The sequence below is a fragment of the Leuciscus leuciscus genome, assembly GCF_965113295.1.
Source record: "Leuciscus leuciscus genome assembly, chromosome: 11".
NCBI lineage: Eukaryota > Metazoa > Chordata > Actinopteri > Cypriniformes > Leuciscidae > Leuciscus > Leuciscus leuciscus.
The window spans coordinates 30622176-30644884 of record NC_138735.1 but is presented as its reverse complement, the minus strand read 5'-3'; the positions used below and the strand labels follow the sequence as shown (position 1 = coordinate 30644884).

Here is a 22709-nt window from a genome sequence, read left to right as displayed (position 1 = left end):
ATCGACCAGTGGTTGATGTCTCAAACATAATAATAGCGCGTTTAATAATACGATCACATTATGATTCATTAAATAAATAGAACCGAATGTCAGGGCTTTACTGAGTCATATGTAAATATAGTATGAATATTGAAACCTGTAAATTCATCTGAAACTCATGCACATTTTCATTATTTTTAAAAATTGTAATCTTAGTTCAAATGGAACATTATGTATTATTATGTACAACTGTATACATAATTTGATTAAGCATGATATATCTATTGTCTAATGCAGGTGATAATGCACAATATCAAAATATAGAACTGTAAAATTAGGCTGTGTAGTGGACATGCAGATAAGACGTTGGAGCGCAAAAATGTGATTTCTCCTGACCACCAACAACCAGGCCGTTATTTCCGGCTTGGCGATCGAGTCTGTCCCAAAAATACCTCTCAATGCCCTCGTGGACTCGCGCCAAGGGCCCTATAGGTCTGCACTACATGACGTCACCAAAGTGTGGACTCTGAGGAAGTCCACAAGTCCGGAGTGTGCCATTTGGGACAGGGCCATACTAGTGTAGCAACTCTGTCATTTGAATCATCAGAAAGCCTGAAGCTTCAGACACATGAATAAATGTTTATGACTCGTAACATGGAAAAAATCTCCTAAACACTGTTATGATTTATGAGCATCATGTGTTGGAATCCTTACACAGATTTACATAGAAATGATTTGCATCGCAGCACATCGTGTGTGTGTGTGTGTGTGTGTGTGTGTGTGTGTGTGTGTGTGTGTGTGTGTGTGTGTGTGCTTCAGGAGGATTTATAACTCTGAGTTTGAACACTGAGATAAACCATCAGCAACCATGAGCTTCATCATCTTCATCTTCATCTGGATGTTCTCCAGCTGTTTCACAGGTGAGGAAATATGAAGTTAATCTGCACTATTTTAACTGATTAACAGTGCTTGAAATATTATCCAAATATGTCATTCTGAATGTTTATTTATTCTTCTTGATGTAGAATCAGTCGGTGAACCGACAGTCACTCAGACGCCTGCAGTGAAATCTGTTCAACTAAGAGACACATTTACTATATCCTGTAAAACTAGTCCTGAAGTCTATCAGGGTTGGAGTTATCAGCCTCTATCCTGGTACTTACAGAAACCTGGAGAAGCTCCTAAACTCCTGATTTATAAAGCAAACCTCCTCCAGTCAGGAACTCCATCTAGATTCAGTGGCAGTGGATCTAACAGTGATTTCACTCTGACCATCAGTGGAGTCCAGACTGAAGATGCTGGACATTATTACTGTAAGAGTTTCCATTACATCAACAGTGTAAATATGTTCACACAGTGATAAAGAGTCGTACAAAAACCTCCGTCAGTCAGAGTCACAGTGACTGAACTGAAACTGCAGCTGCTCAAAGGAGGATCTGAAATAACATCGTCACACTTGCATCTGAAATAAAACCATCTAAATTAATCTGACACTCTTAATAATTATAGAGTTCAGAAAGAGATTTTGTGCTCTTATAGATCAGTGACACATTTGAGATCTGAGTGATTTCAGTTTGCCCTAGTTGCCCCATTTTATTAATAATAGATCTTAATTTTCATAATACTCCATAGTTATTTCATTTGAGTATCCTGTTAGGATTTACCAGCGGCCAGAGGTGTAAATGACGTGACAAAGGCAGAAATAGCACAGTCCAGAGTGGTTTTAATTCCAATATCCAATGGCAATAGTGAAGTAATAGAAAAAAAAAAAACAGATTATCAAAAATTATAATACCAGAGAAAATAAATCAAAATTGTTGACAATACACGAATGTAAGTTGGCTATGCCGATGTACAGGCCCACAAATACAAACAAGATTCAACCTCTTCACACCCGCTTTCTCCCATAAAATGGCTACCTCTTTTATAGGCCTTAGCTCCTCCTATTTTTTTGGGAAAAAAAACATTTTAGGGAGAAACCTATAAATTACAAAGAGGTGACAAGACATAAACAAACTAGCTGTCATGACATTTCAACTCTAAACCATACATAATTTATTTCTAGTACCATATAAAGGGCTCAAAACAATAAAGACAAAACATAAGAAGAAAACTTACATACTAGGTTCCCCCCTCCCCCATGAGGTCAGATCCAGATGGAGTAATCTTCCATAAGCACATGCTAGTTTAAACATGGCTACTTTCCTTGTGTACTGGTTTGGCAAGTGGGTGCACCAGAAGGTGTGTAGCTATTAGAAATGCATGAAGTTAACTTGGTAACTGAATTAAATGAAATAAACCCTTATTGTATAAAGTGTTTTTGGTGTACTTTTCTGTGTAATGGTGGAAACAGTTTGTTGTGTGCACACACCCGTGCTCAATCCCTTCAAAATCAAAGTCCTGTGTTACAGTCAGTCTGTCACATATCCCATACTAACATGTAATTTGTTTACTATTGACTGTATTTATACTATATACTGCAGACAGTAAGAGTTTTATATTAGCTTGCTGTTTTAATTATAGCTTTGATCAACAGTTCAGTTTAGACACGCCTCTCCCTCCTCTGCACCAATCAGACACCTCTGATAAGAACAAGCCAGATAAGAACTTTAATTTGTGCTTTTAACTGATTTTTTATTGAAAACTTATTCACAAAATTATGGGAAGGTATAAACTGGCAGCTGATGATAACATGACCTGATAAACTGATGAATATGAACAAACCCGTTACAGTGAACAACTAGATGAGGATAAACTATTTCAGCAGGAACTTACAGAAACCTGGAGAAACTCCTGAACTCCTGATTTATTATACAAACCGCCTCAACAGTGAAAGTGAGCGAGTTAAACTCACATTTCATCATCAGGAGTGATTGTGTTTCTCTCAGAATAGAGCAGATGTTCATCGTCCTCTAATGATATTCCTGTAATACCAGAAACACTTCAAATAACTATTAAGCATACAAATATGTAGTTTTTTGCATTTCTAAATGCAGACTTGGTATTTAATTATTAAAATGTGGTTTTAGGCAGAAATTTAACTATGTGGCTAATTGTATGATCATGTGTGTTGCTGTGTTAAGAGTTTAGAAAAAGTACTTTAAGTTGGTAAACGCTTGTTAGTAATTGTAAAAAACTGTAATTCAGTGAATAAGTGGAGCGATACTCAGAGCTGGAGTCGAGTCTCGTGACAGAAGCAGATCCTCCATCATCACACACAGATGTGTTTAACCTGCAGCTTTAATGCTGGATTTTACAGAGACTCTTTCTGCAAGTTTCATCGTTACACCAGTAGATGGCGACAAGAGACTGACTTTATGAGTGAGTCAATGAATCATTAACTCAACCGATTCGCTCAAATCACTGATTCATTCAAGAAATACTGTGTGTTTCTCAGAGTCGAGCTGCGGTTGTTTCTATAGTGGCTTCGTCTGGAAATATTTCAGTTGGCCGAACAAAAACAAAACTGGCAATGTAAATCACTCAAACAGTGCGCCTGCTGGTCTGATGTTGCTTTATCAATAAAGGATTATATTAACATGTGAAATGTTTTGTATCTCCATGAAAGCACTAGCCTGACGTCATCATACTCAGGTTCTAGTCAGAATTTGAGTCTGATACTGCTCTATTGGGCTGTGATTATGGCGCGTGTTTCAACCATAGACAGTATAAGAAATGGACACAGCGACCCCATAGACTTCAACGGAGAAAAGTGAAGTCAATTAGAAGCTCTCACTTCCTGATGGCGGAGCGACTGCGCAGACTCACACTGAGCTTGACGACGTGGATGTGACGTGAGCAACCCGTCTGTCTTCTAGTAGCTGTGCCAAGAGAAATCTGAATCATTCCCTTCCGAATCTCGCAGAGACGGAGAGCGTGAGTAGGAGCTGTCCATGAGCTAGGAGCAGAAGTAACTTTATGACTCTCTATGGGCTTCTCCCTTGACTTTATCAGACTATATGCCTCCACGTCCCCCCGATTGACTGCGAGCTTCTCCTCCTGTCTATACGGTAATTTCAAGAGAGTCGCGTGGTTATGACGCAATCGTTAGCCTATTTTTACAAAAACTGCTTCTACGGGGCCATAACGTAAGGTACAAGGTAATGGAGCCTTTTATACATTGTCGTGTTTCTTTAGAAATAAACAATGGACATATAGAGTCTTTAAACGCCTCAGATGTAAAGTTATTAGCTGTCAAAGTGACGCCAAAATGAATGGGAGTCAATGGGATGCTAACAGCAGGTGATGGTCTGCTAATCAATGGCAGCCCCCAGGGAAGCTTCAATGTTTTCCGAAACATTGGCCCCCTGGTTTCAACCGAACCAGGAAAGAAAATGCCTCTGCACTCAATTGGATAGACCTACAACCAATCAGAGCAACGGAGAAACCACGATGACCACAGGGTTTTCATTGCGCCCCATATTCTTAGCGACCATCGGGGCCAGCTGATAAATTAAACTTTTGCCGAATCCCGTAGGAAGGACGGCAAAAACATCTTTACAAAACAAATGGCTTGATCGCGGTTCTCTGTTCCTTTTTTAAAATGAATGCGCTGTCGATATCTTCTATAACAGATGTGAGGGCGGAATCTACACATCTCAATTCTCCAGCAGCAGCCGACTTTGTTGTAAACATATTCAACCCAAGCACTCTTTGGTGATGTGGATGATTACGTTACTGTTGATCATCTGTCCATCATCATATAAAGCCCGCCCTGACAATTTGATTGGTCCGAACAGCTCTGGTTCGAGCATAATTGCTCCACAACGGATTAAGTCCAGACCAAACTTCCCGACCTCAAATGTCGTGGGCGGGGCGAAGTTCGGCTGGCATCCAGGCTATGAAAGGACATTAAACCAACTTAAATCTGTGACTCCTGAAGCGTTTGCATAGAGTCTGTTTTACATGAGCGACACACGCTTCAGTGCTCTGCATGTGTTTATAACTCTGTCAAACATCAAACATGATCAACAACTGTTTTTCACTATAACTGAACCTTCAACCTACAAAAATGACTTTCATCACCATATTGATCTGGACGCTGGCAGTGTTATGTCGAGGTTTGTGTCAGTCAAGATTACAAACGTTATTCACTCGTTATCTTAATGTGTGTGTTGTGAAGATATAAGGTTGTAAAAGTGTTTGTGATTTCTAATCTTTCTCTCTTGACAGAATCTTTTGGGCAGGAGACAGTGACTCAAACTCCCTCAGAGCGGCTCTCTCAAACTGGACAATCAGTCACTGTAAACTGTATATTTAACAGAGATCCAATGTGGAAAAATGGATACCATTTTCTTAGCTGGTACTTACAGAAACCTGGAGAAGCTCCTAAAATCCTGATTTATTACACAAACACCCATCAGTCAGGAACTCCATCTAGATTCAGTGGCAGTGAATCATCTGGGAGAGATTTCACTCTGACCATCAGTGGAGTCCAGACTGAAGATGCTGGACATTATTACTGTCAGAGTGCACACTGGATCAACAGTAAAGCTGTGTTCACACAGTGATAAAGAATCGTACAAAAACCTCCGTCAGTCAGAGTCACAGTGACTGAACTGAAACTGCAGCTGCTCAAACACTTTCTCACACACACACACACACACACACACACACACACACACACACACACACACACACACACACACACACACTCAAAGTTACTGATGAAGCAAAACCAACTTCTGGCCATTTGCTGAAATAGTCTATCCGTGTTATTGCAATCTAACAGTCAGTATCTCCCTTCTCGAAAGGTTGAAATGGACCATTTCGTGAACCCCACTGTGAATGTTTTGGCCGATTTATCACTGGCCTGGCCGGTCACACATGCAGAGAGGATTGTGTGAACAAGATCGTCCATTCGTGGCCACCAATACAACTCCCTCAGACACTGTTGGGTTTGCACCCATAGACTGTAAATAAAGATGGACGACGCACCTTCACTCTCTTCTATTGTAGAAATGCGAAGTCCCAATATGGCGCTGACATCTTGCGCTGATTTGAGACCTGTCGTGAGAGTGAGAGTCCCGTCCACACTCCCGCAGAATCGGTTAGTCCAGTTCACTGCAGAACAACTTATGTCGGTGTGAAATAAACTGATATGGACATGTAGAAATTAAAGTTGAAGCTCCAATTTCCCCCAAAAATCCCCCCCAAAAAGTGACTACTTCGTTTAGAGAAGCTGTCAATCACAGCTGTCAATCATGGCGTCACATTCCCGTTTTTATAGCATTAAATAACTAACTAAGACCAAACTTATTTAAAACAACAAACACGTGAACTTACATCAGCGTGATAAAAACTACCTAGAATGACAGAAAATCTTTGGAAAAAAAAATTGGTTGGAAGTGTAATTTGATTGTTTAGTTTCCCTCGCGTCCCATTATAGACTACATGGAGAGGACGGGGTTTATGAGCGATACTGGGACCAGCCACCTGGGGGCGATAGAGACGCTTTGGCCTAACTTTTCAGCACTTGTGCGGTGCACTTGTTCACACCAGCCCCTGATGTCCCTCATGTGCCAGAAGGATGAGGCGTTCCTGCAGTGCAATATGAACAATCAAACGATTCCCTCTGAAAATCAGTGAAGATTCAACAACCAGTTCATGTCTAACAGGAAAGTATGGATGTAAGTCACTGAGGGTAGAACTTTACAGTTTAGGCCAACATGACTGAATTGTCTGGCATAACTGTGACAGTTCTGGAGTATAAAACAGGTGCTGGCTTTCCGTCACCAAGCAAAGCAGCGAGACCCCTTGTCTGCGTATCTCCGGCCATGCATCTCCGTCATCACAAAAGACTTTCTGCCACGTCTCAAATGGATTCGGTGGCTCCCACTGACAGTAAGAAACAGAAGGAGAAGACTCAGATCTAACGTAAAACAACAGTGTCTTAAACAGGAGGTAAACAGGTGAGCATGGGATTCAGAGTAGCAGGTTTGCACTTAGCTTTAACATTCACAGTTCTCTGTTGGTTGTAGTGCTGACTGGTGTGTGTGCAGAAGTAATGACAGGGAAGTTTCCGAGGTGAGTATTCGAGTAAGTCTTTCCATAGGTATAGATGAGACCAGACGAAGGTGCTAATGTGAAGTATCTGTTTGTATGTAATTAAAACGACGTTTGAGTTTGAGTACCCGAACGACCCTAGGAGCTATGTTGTCTGGGGCTATATGCCCCTGGTAGGGTCTCCCAAGACAAACAGGTCCTAGGTGACGGGTCAGACTAAGAGCGGTTCAAAAACCCTTATGATGCCTACAAATTCGAGGACCGTGACGTCGCCCGGCATGGGGCAGCCGGGGCCCCACCCTGGAGCCAGGCCCGGGGTTGGGGCTCATATGCGAGCGCCTGGTGGTCGGGCCTCCCCCCATGGGGTCCAGCCGGGCTCAGCCCGAAGGAGCGATGTGGGGCCACCCTCCCGTGGACCCACCACCTGCAGGAGGGACCGTAAGGGGCCGGTGCTAAGTGGATCGGGCGGCAGTCGAAGGCGGGGGCCTAGACAACCCGATCCCTGGACGCGGAATCTAGCTCTAGGGACATGGAACGTCACCTCTCTGGCGCGGAAGGAGCCTGAGATTGTGCGTGAGGTTCAGAGATTCCGACTAGAGAGAGTTGGGATCACCTCTACGCACGGCTTAGGCTCTGGAACCACACTCCTCGAGAGAGGATGGACTCTTCACCACTCTGGAGTTGCCCATGGTGAGAGGTGGCGGGCTGGTGTGGGTCTGCTTATAGCCCCCCAGCTCAGCCGCCATGTGTTGGAGTTCACCCCGGTGAACGAGAGGGTTGCTTCCCTGCGCCTTCGGGTCGGGGATAGGTCTCTCACTGTCGTTTGTGCCTACGGGCCAAACGGCAGTGCAGAGTACCCGGCCTTCTTGGAGTCTCTGGGAGGGGTGCTGGAAAGTGCTCCGACTGGGGACTCCGTCATTCTACTGGGGGACTTCAACGCCCACGTGGGCAGCGACAGTGACACCTGGAGGGGCGTGATTGGGTGGAACGGCCCCCCTGATCTAAACCCGAGTGGTGTTCTGTTATTGGACTTCTGTGCTAGTTACAGCTTGTCCATTACAAACACCATGTTCAAGCATCAGTGCACATGGCACCAGGACACCCTAGGCCGGAGGTCGATGATCGACTTTGTGGTTGTTTCATCTGACCTCCGGCCATATGTCTTGGACACTCGGGTGAAGAGAGGGGCGGAGCTATCAACTGATCACCACCTGGTGGTGATTTGGATCCGATTGCGGACTGTGAGGGTCTGTTGGGAACGTTTGGCCGAATCCCCTGTCAGAGAGATTTTCAACTCCCACCTCCGACAGAGCTTCGACCAGATCCCGAGGGAGTCTGGAGATATTGAGTCCGAGTGGACCATGTTCTCCACCTCCATTGTCAACGCAGCCACTCTGAGCTGTGGCCGTAAGGTCTCCAGTGCCTGTCGAGGCGGCAATCCCCGAACCCGGTGGTGGACACCGGAGGTAAGGGATGCCGTCTAGCTGAAGAAGGAGTCCTATCGGGCCTGGCTGGCTTGTGGGACTCCTGAGGCAGCTGACGGGTACCGACGGGCCAAGCGGACTGCAGCCCGGGTGGTTGGGGAGGCAAAAACTCGGGCCTGGGAGGAGTTCGGTGAGGCCATGGAGAAGGACTATCGGTCGGCCTCGAAGAGATTCTGGCAAACCGTCCGGCGCCTCAGGAGGGGGAAGCAGTGCCCTACCAACGCTGTTTACAGTGGAGGTGGGCAGCTGATGACCTCGACTGGGGATATCACCGGACGGTGGAAGGAATACTTCGAGGATCTCCTCAATCCCGCCGTCACGTCTTCCATTGAGGAAGCAGAGGCTGAGGGCTCGGAGGTGGACTCGTCCATCACCCAAGCTGAAGTCACCGAGGTAGTCAAGAAACTCCTCGGTGGCAAGGCACCGGGGGTGGATGATATCTGCCCTGAGTACCTCAAGTCTCTGGATGTTGTGGGGCTGTCTTGGCTGACACGCCTCTGCAGCATCACGTGGCGGTCGGGGACAGTACCTTTGGACTAGCAGACCGGGGTGGTGGTCCCTTTTTTTAAGAAGGGGGACCGGAGGGTGTGCTCCAACTATAGGGGGATCACACTTCTCAGCCTCCCCGGGAAAGTCTATTCCAGGGTACTGGAGAGGAGAATCCGGCCGATAGTAGAACCTTGGATTCAGGAGGAACAGTATGGTTTTCGTCCCGGTCGTGGAACACTGGACCAGCTCTATACCCTCTACAGGGTGCTGGAGGGTTCATGGGAGTTTGCCCAACCAATCCATATGTGCTTTGTGGATTTGGAGAAGGTATTCGACTGTGTCCCTCGCGGCATCTTGCTAAGGGCTATCCGGTCCCTGTACGACCGGAGCAGGAGCTTGGTTCGCATTGCCGGCAGTAAGTCAGACTTGTTCCCGGTGCATGTTGGACTCCGGCAGGGCTGCCCTTTGTCGCCGGTTCTGTTCATAATGTTTATGGACAGAATTTCTAGGCGCAGCCAGGGGCCGGAGGGGGTCAGGTTTGGGGACCACATGATTTCATCTCTGCTCTTTGCGGATGATGTTGTCGTGCTGGCCCCATCAGACCAGGACCTTCCGCATGCACTGGGACGGTTTGCAGCCGAGTGTGAAGCGGCTGGGAAGAGAATCAGCACCTCCAAATCCGAGGCCATGGTTCTTAGTCGGAAAAGAGTGGTTTGCCCGCTTCAGGTTGGTGGAGAGTTCCTGCTTCAAGTGGAGGAGTTCAAGTATCTTGGGGTCTTGTTCACGAGTGAGGGAAGGATGGAACGGGAGATTGACAGACGGATCGGTGCAGCTTCTGCAGTAATGCGGTCGCTGTACTGGTCTGTTGTGGTGAAGAAGGAGCTGAGCCGTAAGGCGAAGCTCTCGATTTACCGGTCAATCTACGTTCCTACTCTCACCTATGGTCATGAGCTGTGGGTCATGACCGAAAGGACAAGATCCCGGATACAGGCGGCAGAAATGAGCTTTCTCTGCAGGGTGGCTGGGCCTAGAGATAGTGGGCCAGTGAGAAGCTCGGTCACTCGGGAGGAGCTCAGAGTAGAGCCGCTGCTCCTCCACATCGAGAGGGGCCAGCTGAGGTGGCTCGGGCCTCTTTTCCGGATGCCTCCTGGACGCCATCCCGGGAAGGTGTTCCGGGCATGTCCCACCGGGAGGAGACCCCGGGGAAGACCTAGGACACGCTGGAGGGACTATGTCTCCCGGCTGGCCTGGGAACGCCTCGGTGTCCCCCCGGAAGAGCTGGAGGAAGTGTCTAGGGAGAGGGAAGTCTGGGCATCCCTGCTTAGACTGCTGCCCCCGCGACCCGGCCCCGGATAAGTGGAAGAAGATGGATGGATGGATGGATGGATGGATGGATGGATGGATGGATGGATGGATGGATGGATGGATGGATAAAACGACAGAAACCATCATTAATTTGAAGTGTTAATTGATTGTTTAGTTTGTTACACATCCCATTTGATTACATGGAGAGGACGGGGTTAATGAGCTGTACTGGGACCAACCACCTGGGTGCGATCAAGACGTTTGGCTTCAATTTTCAGGACTTGTGTGCAACTAACACTAAGGATGTGTCTGAAATTGCCAAACTTTTTTGAATAAGTAATTACTTCACAACCGCTAAAAAAGTACATTCTATAGTATTAATGGGTGTAGTATGAAGTGTTGTAGTCGAGACCAGCTCACTCGAGTCCGAGTCGAGACCGAGACCAGAGAGGCTCGAGTCCGAGTCGAGACCGAGACCAAAGAGAGTCGAGTCCGAGTCGAGACCGAGACCAGAGAGAGTCGAGTCCGAGTCGAGTCGAGACCGGAGAGGTTGGATAACCTAAGGTTGGGTCTAAAAACCAGACCTAAAGATATCTTCAAGAATATGTAAAATATTTGGTGGTAACAATAAAATTGGCACCATACTCAAGAAGTAAATCAAATATACCATGGAATCATGTACACTGTAATGGTAAAAAGGCCACCTAGTAGGTGGTGTAAAGGTCATTTTATTACAATTATTACTTACAATTATTACAATCAGTAAGTGCTCTTGTCCACATAACATTGTTGTATCACTCTATGCAGTAAGACCACATAACATTTTCTAGTACAAATAACATTACTGTACCACTATACTGTGTGGCTCTTATATGCAAACTGAATTATGGATGATAAGGCAGACATTTTCAATACATAGTTGAGCTAGAGGCTCCACATCACATCTGACCAGGCTCCTGCTGCATTTGCGTGGCGCGAACGTTAGTCTCAAGTCATGCGCAGTTGCGCACAAGAAAGTCAGCAATCATTGGACGTTTCAATCAAACAACAATTTAAAGAAATATTAACATACAGTAACAATCATGAAATATTTTGACTGGGACTCGAGTGGACTTGGGAATAAGTCCGAGTCCTAATATGTTCGAGTACGAGTCAATTCCGAGTCAAAATGCACAAGACCGAGACCATTAAAATATGGACTCGAGACCGAGTCCGAGTCCGAGTCTCGAGTACACAACACTGGTATGAATGTAATCTGGACGTACTATATTGGCCATGTTGTCATTATCATGTGATCTACCAGTGTCAGTTGTGTCGCTTCACTGTAGTCGGTCAATCTGGGGACTTGTACTGTAAATTCGGACATACTTCTTTTGTCACATACTGCTTTTCACCCATATATAGTAGTGAAGTTTGTGATTTCGGATTCAGCTTTATTCTTTTTCTTCGCATTACTCAACACAGTTTCTCACTAGAGCCTGAAGTGCTGCAGTTCCACATTATTACATCTGTTATAGTGAGCAATTACTATGAATTGAACACCAAGTATTGTACTCAACACAACAGATCTGTACTGTGACGGACGGGTTTGACTCAAATATGCTCTGAATCAGAGAAAACTGAATGTGTAAACTGATATGAAATCAAACAAACCATATTGTTTGTTTTGTACAATACACTATATAAGTCAATGTAACAAAGATGTTTTTGAGCCGTTTTCAAGTAGGCCTAGCTATCATCTCAAGCTTATAATGAATTTATTACTCATAAATCATTTTAGCAGAAGTGAAACTGCTCCAGTTCAGAGCGTTGAACCAGTAAAAGAGTGAAACTGTGAGTTTGAGGTGAAAATCTCATTTGCATTGTCAGGTTTAGTGATTGTGACGGTCTCAGAATAGAGCAGCTGGTCTCCAGTGACCATGTTCAAACCCCAAGAGCTTCATTTCACATTTACTGCTGAATGCAGCTGTTCTCAACTATTACAATTAGGGGTGTAACGAGACCCTTATGTCACGATCCTGAACTCACAATACCATATTATTGCCATACTCCATCAAAATGGTACATTTGGTTTAACATTGTGTGTGTAAATGAATAGGCTTGGAGCTGATAACCCAATGCACAGGACAATAGAGACACCAGAATAACAATATTCATGATTCTGAAGCTGAAAATACAGAATTATTTCAGACGAATATGCTTGATGTCTCTGACTAGATATATCTAAAATAATGTAGGCCACTTTTTACTGTTAACATCAGACATTTGGCATTATCAGGACCCACAAATATTCCCCCATTGCATTATTATATATTATATTTAACATTATATACAGTAGTTTAATGTAGTCGTGACACGAAAACCCTGTAAACTTCCTAAACTTTCATTTTGGGTGAATAATACGATACATATTGTCACTATCCACTGTAATTATTGTTACACCCCTAATTACAATCAGTCAAAAGCCGCTGAAACTTTAGTGCAGGACTTTGAAGGAACGACACACTGATCAATGATGCAGTCCAACACAAATGTGCGCTTGCGTTCAGATGAAGCTTTATTGAATGAACAGCAATGGCAGCACATTGACAGACTGCTTCAGTATTGAGCTGTAAATCACGTGACGCTCAGATACGCTGGTCTTCACTGGAGAAACATCAGCACTCGGAGCTCTTGAGGAACAAGGCCTCGTGAGCAGCTCCGGCATGTGTTCCTCTGCAGACGAAGCGCTTTGTGTCTTCCCAGCGTGCTTTGCTGAGGCTCAGGACGCTGCTGCGACTGTAGAGACCATCCCGCTCGCTCTCTGCGCTGGTCTGAACCCCCTCGGTGACCTCTGACCCGTCCAGCGTCCAGCTCACCGTCGCCCCCTGTGGAGAGTAAGAGCTGAGCAGGCAGAGCAGAGCGGAGGAGTCTCCAGAGATCAGCAGAGAAGAGGGAGACAGCAGAGACACGGAGGGAGACACGGAGGGACCCGCTGGACACACACACACACACACACACACACACACACACACACACACACACACACACACACACACACATTCATGAATGATCATTTGATTTTAAATATACAAGTTACATTTTAAATGATCCCCAGAATGAGTTTAAAAAACATTGTCCAAGTAAATTGATGGTTATATTGTGATGTCGTTATAAGATCTAGAAAACAAATTCATTTCAATATTAATTGTATTTTGAAAATATTCTGCTATTCAGAAACTCACAATCATAAACATCAGCAAATTTGTTAATTTAAATGATTGATTTTCAAAATGCTCTTCAACTGAGTTTTTTTTTCTGTCTGATGAAAATTATAAAAAATTATAGTCATTTTTTCCACATTATACAACTTTTGTTTCATGCGTTTAAAAAAGCCCTTAATAGTTTACCAAGAATTATAGCCAAAATAATATATGAAGAAATTATTGAATAGATTTTAAAGTATCTGCAGTCAATACATGACATGAACTAAATGTTAGCAGTAATAAGATGTCAAATTATTAATGTAAAATAAAAAATTACATTTAAAAATATTAATATGAATTATAAAATTTAAATAAACTATTAAATAAATAAAAAATATTGAATTTTCTCAGAATTGTTACAGAACATTTTAATCTCAATCAAATTTTTTAAAAACATTGTCCACATAAAATTGATTAATACATTTATTCATAAGATTTAGAATAAAGTATTACATAAGTATTTTTAAAAATATTCTTCTATTTTGATACAATCAATTGTAATTTTCAGCCCTTTTTCAATTATGATTTTTTTTAAATCCTTCTATTAAGAAACAATCATAATCATCCGCAAACGTAATAGTTTAAATGATTGATTTTTAAAATGCTCATTAACTAAATTTCTCTTTGTCTGATGGTAATACAGTAAAAAGCACAATCATTTCATCTTTACTGTAGTTTCACCTCTCTGCTTTCATTCATAGACACTATCCTGAGTTTAGTTTCAAAACATTCTCCATTTAATCAATATTACTAAATATTGTACATTGTAAAAAAAAACAAAAAACATAATTTTAACAGTAAAAGACTGGGAAAAAAACGCTATGGTAAAGATTCTTATTGGGTAAACGGTTTGTTGCTTTACTGTATACACTGAAAACTGCTAATAGATTTTATCTAACTAGATTTAACTAAGTCAAATATAACTTAACACAATATATTATTTGTGTTTTGAGACTAATCACCATTCAATAGACTTCCTCGTAAAGAGAAATATAAGTAAACTTAGTTTAAATTTAGTTTATCAACTAAATTTCTTTTTGCCTGATGATGACACTGATGACATTTATTTTGTCTATATCATCCAACTTTTGTGTCAAATTAAATATATTTAGAAATAACTGAAAACATTGTAATTACTGAAAATACAATGAAATGTTAGCACACATTATGTGTGAAATTACTAATGTAAAACATTATGAATGTGAACTATGGATTGAAATGTAATAAACATAGAATATCACCAAATATGACATTTATAATATAGCAGACAAAATTACAGTAAATTTAAATGCATGAATGCGTGCAATCAATCAAATAGACTAAAATGCGACAATAAATAAGAGTTGAAGTAAAGTAAAGCAAATAAAGCATTTCAATAATGCATTTTTGTAATAAATTAAGAATATTGTTGCCAAATGTTCTTAATTAACCTTAACCCTCCTTTTAAAAAACACACACATATGTTTGTATTAGATAATTTAAGAAAGACTTACAGCTTCTGATCGTCAATTCAGTTCCTCCACCGAAAGTCCACCACAGTGTTTCATTCTAGTGAAAGAGTCGTACAAAAACCTCCGTCACACTCAAATGAACACACACTCCAGCAGAGAAAGACACACACACACACACACACACACACACACATTCTTGTACATCTATCTTTATGAGGACATTCATTGACACAGCAATCTCTAGCCGCTTACCCTAACATTACCCATCACAACTAAGTGCCTAACCCGACCCCTGACCCTAAACCGACCCTTAACCTCATTATAACCTGATCCGTAAAACCAAGTCTTGACCCTCAAATACCCCTTTTCCACCAAGGCAGAGCTGGTGCTGGTTCGGAGCCAGAGCCTAGTTTCAAATCGGTTCTTTGTTTTTCCACCGCCAAAGCACCAGCTCCGAACCAGTAAAACTGGTTCTTAAGTAGCACCAAATCATTGCAGGGTCTAGAACGGAGCCAAGAAAGAACCGCTTGCGTCAGAGGCTGGGGGCGGGGTTACCGTGGCCAACAAGACTGAAGAGAAACTTGTGACCGCCATTTTTAAATAGCAGCTAGTCGAGCTAATAGCGGCTCGATTATAATATCCGTCTATGTAAGTTACGGCGAGCTGCACGAACGCGTTGGATTCGCCGTGTTTGGATGCCGATTTATTTTCGCAAACCCATGAGCATCCATAGTAACGCAACGTCTATTATTGTTGATGCCTTGTTCGAGATGCATCGGAGCAGCGTGGACCGATCAGAGCTGCGGGAGTGTTTGGAGATCATACGACTCCTTGTGCTTTTTGATCGCTTTCGCAGTGCTTTGATTTCATGTGCTGATCGTTCTGCGAGAAGCCGATGCATCTCGAACAAGCCTGGTGTGTTTGTGTTTGGCGCTGCCGGACTAGCGTTGCTGGGCAACATGATACGTATGCAGTGACGTAAGATATAGCTCTGTTGTGGCTCTCTGGCCGGTGGAAACGCAAACCGGTTCGTCAGTCGAACCAACTCCGAACTGGCAATAGCTCTTGCTCTGAACCAGCATCCGGTTCTTGTTGGTGGAAAAGGGGTAAAACAGGCCTTTAAAGGCTCTCAGAAACTGAGGACCGGCCAAAATGTCCTCACTTTACTCTCTTTGTCCTCACTCCAATGGTCGAAAACTCAAACTGGTCCTCACAAAGATAGTTATACTTATACAAGTACACACACACACACACACACACACACTGATATGAGACTCAACATCAGGATTATTGAACTGAAGTGACTTTCACAAAAACAGTCGTCTCATCGTCTCTAAACGAATGAAAACTATTAAATCTAAATGAATAATATAATTAGAAAGACTATGATCTTTACACATCTTAACTGGGAGTTTCTAAATGATAATTTTGTCAATATCACATTTAATTAAAATAAAATGAACATGAGAAAATTACATGTGAAATTACTAATTGTCACGAACTGCTCCGAGACACAAAGGTTGAGATCCAATTGCAGCTTTATTTGAAGCGTAATCCAGAATCGTAATCAGCATAAGCAGGGGTCAAACACAGGAAGGCAGTCCAAACAAACAAATAAACAAACAATCAAAACAGGCAGGGGTCAGAGGCAAAAGAGTAATCCAGGGAACAGGCAAGACATCCAAAAAACAAGAGACATGAAACCAGAGAAAACACTCAGAAATACAGTGCAACAACATACAGAACTTCGCAGTGAGTGAATGAGTGAACAAGGTATAAATCGGTTGAGACTAACAGGGTGATGAGACACAGGTGAATGCAATCAGTGATGATGAGTCCGGGAAGTGAGTTATGGGAAATGTAGTTTGTGAGGGAGTGATAATAGTCTGATGTGGAGTGCCCTCTGGTGGCTCTCAAGGGCACTCCAGCTGGTGACAGTTACACTAATGTAAATCATTAAATTAAAAAAAATTTAATTTAGAAAAGAAAAAAACAGAATATCACCAAATATGGCATATTTATAATAATAATAAAAAGTTTGAATACATCAATTGGTGTAATCAATCCATAAAATAGAATTAAATGTGACAATAACTGAGATTTGAAATTAGGTTAAGCTTTTCAATAATCCATTTTGTGATAAATTAAGAATATCTTTGCCAAATAAAAACCTTATACCTTCTTTTAAAAACACACACATCATACAGTTTCATTAGATCATTTAAGAGCCACAAACTCTTCATTTTAAAAAAAAAAAAAGATGAAAACATCTTTATGATGAAATATAAGCTTTATAATGAAATCTTCAGCCAGATTTAGATGGTCATTCTCTATTGGATGACCTTTGACCTGTTATACAGTATCATGGATGATATAAATCTGCAGCACAGGTATTAAATTCTCTCAGCATCAAAGTCTGAATGAAACTGATCATTAAAACAGTGTTTAGAGCGAGAAGATCGACCCAAAATAACATGAAGTAAATCATGAGTTTCTGTTTCTGAAAATGATCCACAGAAGTTTATTAGCAAAGACACTAAAAGACAAAACAGTGTTTCTTCTGTCTTCAGGGAAATGATGTGGAGTGTGTTTGCATATTGATCAGATCTTCAGTGTGTGAGAGTGTTTATAGTGCTGTGAGTTTAACACTTCATCACTGACACACACAACAATCTTCATCAACATGACCTTCATCATCATCTTCATCTGGACTCTCACAGCGTTTGCTCAAGGTTTGTGGAGCACAAGTTTGATATTAATTCATTTCTTCAAGTATATTGTCAAAGTTTTGAGTGTATTTTCTTCTTGTTGTGTTTCAGAGTGTAGAGGACAGATCACCGTCACTCAGAGTCCCTCAATAACAGCAGAACAACCAGGAGGAACTGTGAATATCAAATGTAAAACCAGCAGTAATGTGTACAGGGATAGTGGTGGGGATGATTATATATCCTGGTACTTACAGAAACCTGGAGAAGCTCCTAAACTCCTGATTTATTGGGCCAATCGCCGCCAGTCAGGAACTCCATCTAGATTCAGTGGCAGTGGATCTTACAGTGATTTCACTCTGACCATCAGTGGAGTCCAGACTGAAGATGCTGGACATTATTACTGTCAGAGTGCACACTACATCAGCAGTAACTGGGTGTTCACACAGTGATAAAGAGTCGTACAAAAACCTCCGTCAGTCAGAGTCACAGTGACTGAACTGAAACTGCAGCTGCTCAAACACACACACACACACACACTCACACACACACACACACACACACACACACACACACACACACACACACACACACACACACACACACACACACACACACACACTAATATCAATTTTTCAGCACTTCATTAATATTACTGAAGATAATAATAAATTATTTTGATAATATTTTTTTCAGTCAATTGTTGGTTTATCTATTCTCATATGGTTGTTCATGTATTTTTATAAAGCATGATTATTTTTTCTTCTTAATCATACACTCATACTGTAAAGTGAATCATAAACATGTTGTTGCTTGACTAGTTTATTAATCATCTTCCATAAAGCCGCTGTTTAGATCATCATGTACAAGAGTCACAGATGAACTGATTCAGAGCAAAATGAGCCGTGAAAGAGAGAAACCTTATTTAACATGATCAGACGCTCCACCGTCCCACAATCAGTCTGTCTGTAACCATTCACTGTTTTCTGGATGCATTAATTATGAATTCTGAGTCTCACATGAGCAGAAGACAGATCTCTCACAACAACACTTCAGTCTCGAGTCAAACACACTTCAAACATTCATAAAGATGTTATTGCACAATATTGATTGTGTTGTTCATGTCCAAGTGAGTTATATTTCTAGCAGACAAATGTGGAAACCATGTCTCAAATTTTGAGAGATATAGAACAAACAACCACTGAGTTACCGATGCTCAAACAACAGGTGTTTCTCTCCTCCGTCTCTCTGCTGAACGCAGCTGTTCTCCACTATTACTGTCAATCAAGAACATTTAGTGTCTTCATCAAATCACTCATTATTGTGTTTTAGCTCAGCCCAAAATAATGCAACAAGTAAATAAGCATCTATACAAAGCTGTTGCACAAACATAATGTGAGTGTTTCTTCTGTCTTCAGGGAAATGATGTGGAGTGTGTTTGCATATTGATCAGATCTTCAGTGTGTGAGAGTGTTTATAGTGCTGTGAGTTTAACACTTCATCACTGACAGCTTTTCTTCATTCAGACTGAAAGTAAACCACCGATAAGAAGAATGATGATCATCAGCGTCTGTATCTGGACTCTCATTCTTTCTGTTCAAGGTTCATTTACTCTATTAATAACTCAAGATGTGATTTATATGCTTTTGATGTTCAGTCTAGATTCTGTACTGGATACTTTGACTTTTAATAATTGTTGTAATAATGATCTTATGAAATGTCATTGACAGAAATTACAGGCCAGGTTTCTGTGACTCAGACTCCCTCAGAAGCAGCCGTTCAAGGAGGAACAGTTTCTATAAACTGTCAAACTAACAGAGGAATTGGAGATCGTACTCAGGGTTGTAGTGGCTGTCTCTCCTGGTATCTGCAGAAACCTGGAGAAGCTCCTAAACTCCTCATTTACGGCATTAGATCACGACAGTCGGGAACTCCATCTAGATTCACTGGCAATGGAGCAGATTATGGAACAGATTTCACTCTGACCATCAGTGGAGTCCAGACTGAAGATGCTGGACATTATTACTGTATGAGTGTACACTACATCAACAGTAACTGGGTGTTCACACAGTGATAAAGAGTCGTACAAAAACCTCCGTCAGTCAGAGTCACAGTGACTGAACTGAAACTGCAGCTGCTCAAAGGAGGATCTGAAATAAAACTATCTAAATTAATTTGATACTCTTAATAATTATAGAGTTCAGAAAGAGATTTTGTGCTCTTATAGATCAGAGACACATTTGAGATCTGAGTGATTTCAGTTTGCCCTATTGCCCCATTTTATTAATAATAGATCTTAATTTTCATAATACTACATGGTTATTTCAGTTGAGTATCCTGTTAGGATGTACCAGCGGCCAGAGGTGTAAATGACGTGACAAAGGCATAAATAGCCAGAGTGGTTTTAATTCCAAAGATGCAAAAATATCAATATCCAATGGCAATAGTGAAGTAATAGAAAAAACAGATTATCAAAAATTATAATACCAAAGAAAATAATTCAAAATTGTTGACAACACACAAATGCAAGTTGGCTATGCCGATGTACAGGCCCACAAATACAAACAAGATTCAACCTCTTCACACCCGCTTTCTCCCCTAAAATGGCTGCCTCTTTTATAGGCCTTAGCTCCTCCTATTTTTGGGAAAAAAAAAACATTTTAGGGAGAAACCTATAAATTACAAAGAGGTGACAAGACATAAACAAACTAACTGTCATGACATTTCAACTTTAAGCCATACATAATTAATTTTTACCATATAGAGGGCTCAAAACAATAAAGACAAAACATAAGAAGAAAACTTACATATGAGGTCTCCCCCTCCCCATGAGGTCAGAGCCAGATGGAGTAATCTTCCATAAGCACATGCTAGTTTAAACATGGCTACTTTCCTTGTGTACTGGTTTGGCAAGTGGGTGCACCAGAAGGTGTGTAGCTATTAGAAATGCATGAAGTTAACTTGGTAACTGAATTAAATGAAATAAACCCTTATTGTATAAAGTTTTTTTGGTGTACTTTTCTGTGTAATGGTGGAAACAGTTTGTTGTGTGCAAATACCTGTGCTCAATCCCTTCATCCCATACTAACATGTAATTTGTTTACTATTGACTGTATTCATACTATATACTGCAGTCAGTAAGAGTTTTATATTAGCTTGCTGTTCAGTTTAGACACGCCTCTCCCTCCTCTGCACCAATCAGACACCTCTGATAAGAACAAGCCAGATAAGAACTTTAATTTGTGCTTTTAACTGAATTTTTATTGAAAACTTATTCACAAAATTATGGGAAGGTATAAACTGGCAGCTGATGATAACATGACCTGATAAACTGATGAATATGAACAAACCCGTTACAGTGAACAACTAGATGAGGATAAACTATTTCAGCAGGAATTACAGAAACCTGGAGAAACTCCTGATTTATTATACAAATCTCCTCAACAGTGAAAGTGAGCGTGTTAAACTCATATTTCATCATCAGGAGTGATTGTGTTTCTCTCAGAATAGAGCAGATGTTCATCGTCCTCTAATGATATTCCTGTAATACCAGAAACAATTCAAATAACTTTTAAGCATACAAATATGTTTTTTGCATTTTGAAATGTAGACTTGGTATTTAATTATTTAAATGTGGTTTTAGGCAGAAATTTAACTATGTGGCTAATTGTATGATCATGTTGTGTGTTGATGTGTTAAGCGTTTAAAAAAAGTACTTTAAGTTGGTAAACGCTTGTTAGTAATTGCAAAACACTGTAATTCAGTGAATAAGTGGAGCGATACTCAGAGCTGGAGTCGAGTCTCGTGACAGAAGCAGATCCTCCATCATCACACACAGATGTGTTTAACCTGCAGCTTTAAAGGTGAACTAAGTAACTTTTTTTACCTTAACTGAACAGCTTCGGAGTCATTGGAATGGTTATATTACTTATTTCGGGTTGAATGGTGGTCGTTTCGCACCCCCCTGGTGCCCGTGAGCGGAAAATACGCACTTGCAACTTTGAGCCGGCGGGCCGCCGGCCGCTGCGTCAGGAAGTCTCGCGTGATATCAGGTCTCGCGATGTAAACAATTGCTTTACGGCCAAAAGAAATCTGCTAAAATGCTGTCATTATTGCGCTCCCTCACGCTGTCCGAACCCGAATGAAGAAGACGTTTTAAAGAACGTCCCATCTGCTTTGATGTCGTTGATCTATAGCCTCTGTTGTCTGAGAATCAACAACGAGTTTTTACGACAGTGTTGTCAAATATCTATTCCGAAGCTGTGGGGGGAGCTCTAGAGAGAAACCTGCGAGCAAAAAGCGAGAATACAGCGAAGAAGTCCCGAAGCTACTGAGTGCAGCTTTAATGCTGGATTTTACAGAGACTCTTTCTGCAAGTTTCATCGTTACACCAGTAGATGGCGACAAGAGACTGACTTTATGAGTGAGTCAATGAATCATTAACTCAACCGATTCGTTCAAATCACTGATTCATTCAAGAGATACTATGTGTTTCTCAAAGTCGAGCTGCGGTTGTTTCTACTGTGGCTTCGTCTGGAAATATTTCAGTTGGCCGAACAAAACAAAACTGCAATATAAATTACTAAAATGTAAATCACTCAAACAGTGCTCCTGCTCGTCTGATGTTGCTTTATCAATAAAGGATTATATTAACATGTGAAATGTTTTGTATCTCCATGAAAGCACTAGCCTGACGTCGTCATACTCAGGTTCTAGTCAGAATATGAGTCTGATCTGCTCCACTGGGCTGTGATTAAGGCGCATGTTTCAACCTAACCAGGAAAGAAAATGCCTCTGCACTCAATTGGATAGACCTACAACCAATCAGAGCAACGGAGAAACCACAATGACCACAGGGTTTTCATTGCGCCCCATCTTCTTAGCGACCATCAGGGCTGATATTTCAGGGCTGACCATCAGGGCCAGCTGATATTTTCGATAGACAAATACCTTGATCGCGGTTCGTGTTCCTCTTTTAAAATTAATGCGCTGTCGATATCTTCTATAACAGACGTGATGGTGGCGTCTTTGTTGTAAACATATTCA

The 22709-nt window shown here is 41.7% G+C and overlaps 1 gene segment (V, D, J or C); it reads left to right on the top strand.

Moving 5' to 3' along the window:
- The window catches only part of LOC309508964 (immunoglobulin kappa variable 4-1-like), a 69442-nt gene extending 50975 nt beyond the window's left edge, over window positions 1-18467 (top strand). Inside the window, exon 2 of the V gene segment in view lies at window positions 17778-18467.
- The last annotated feature ends 4242 nt before the right edge of the window (window positions 18468-22709 follow it).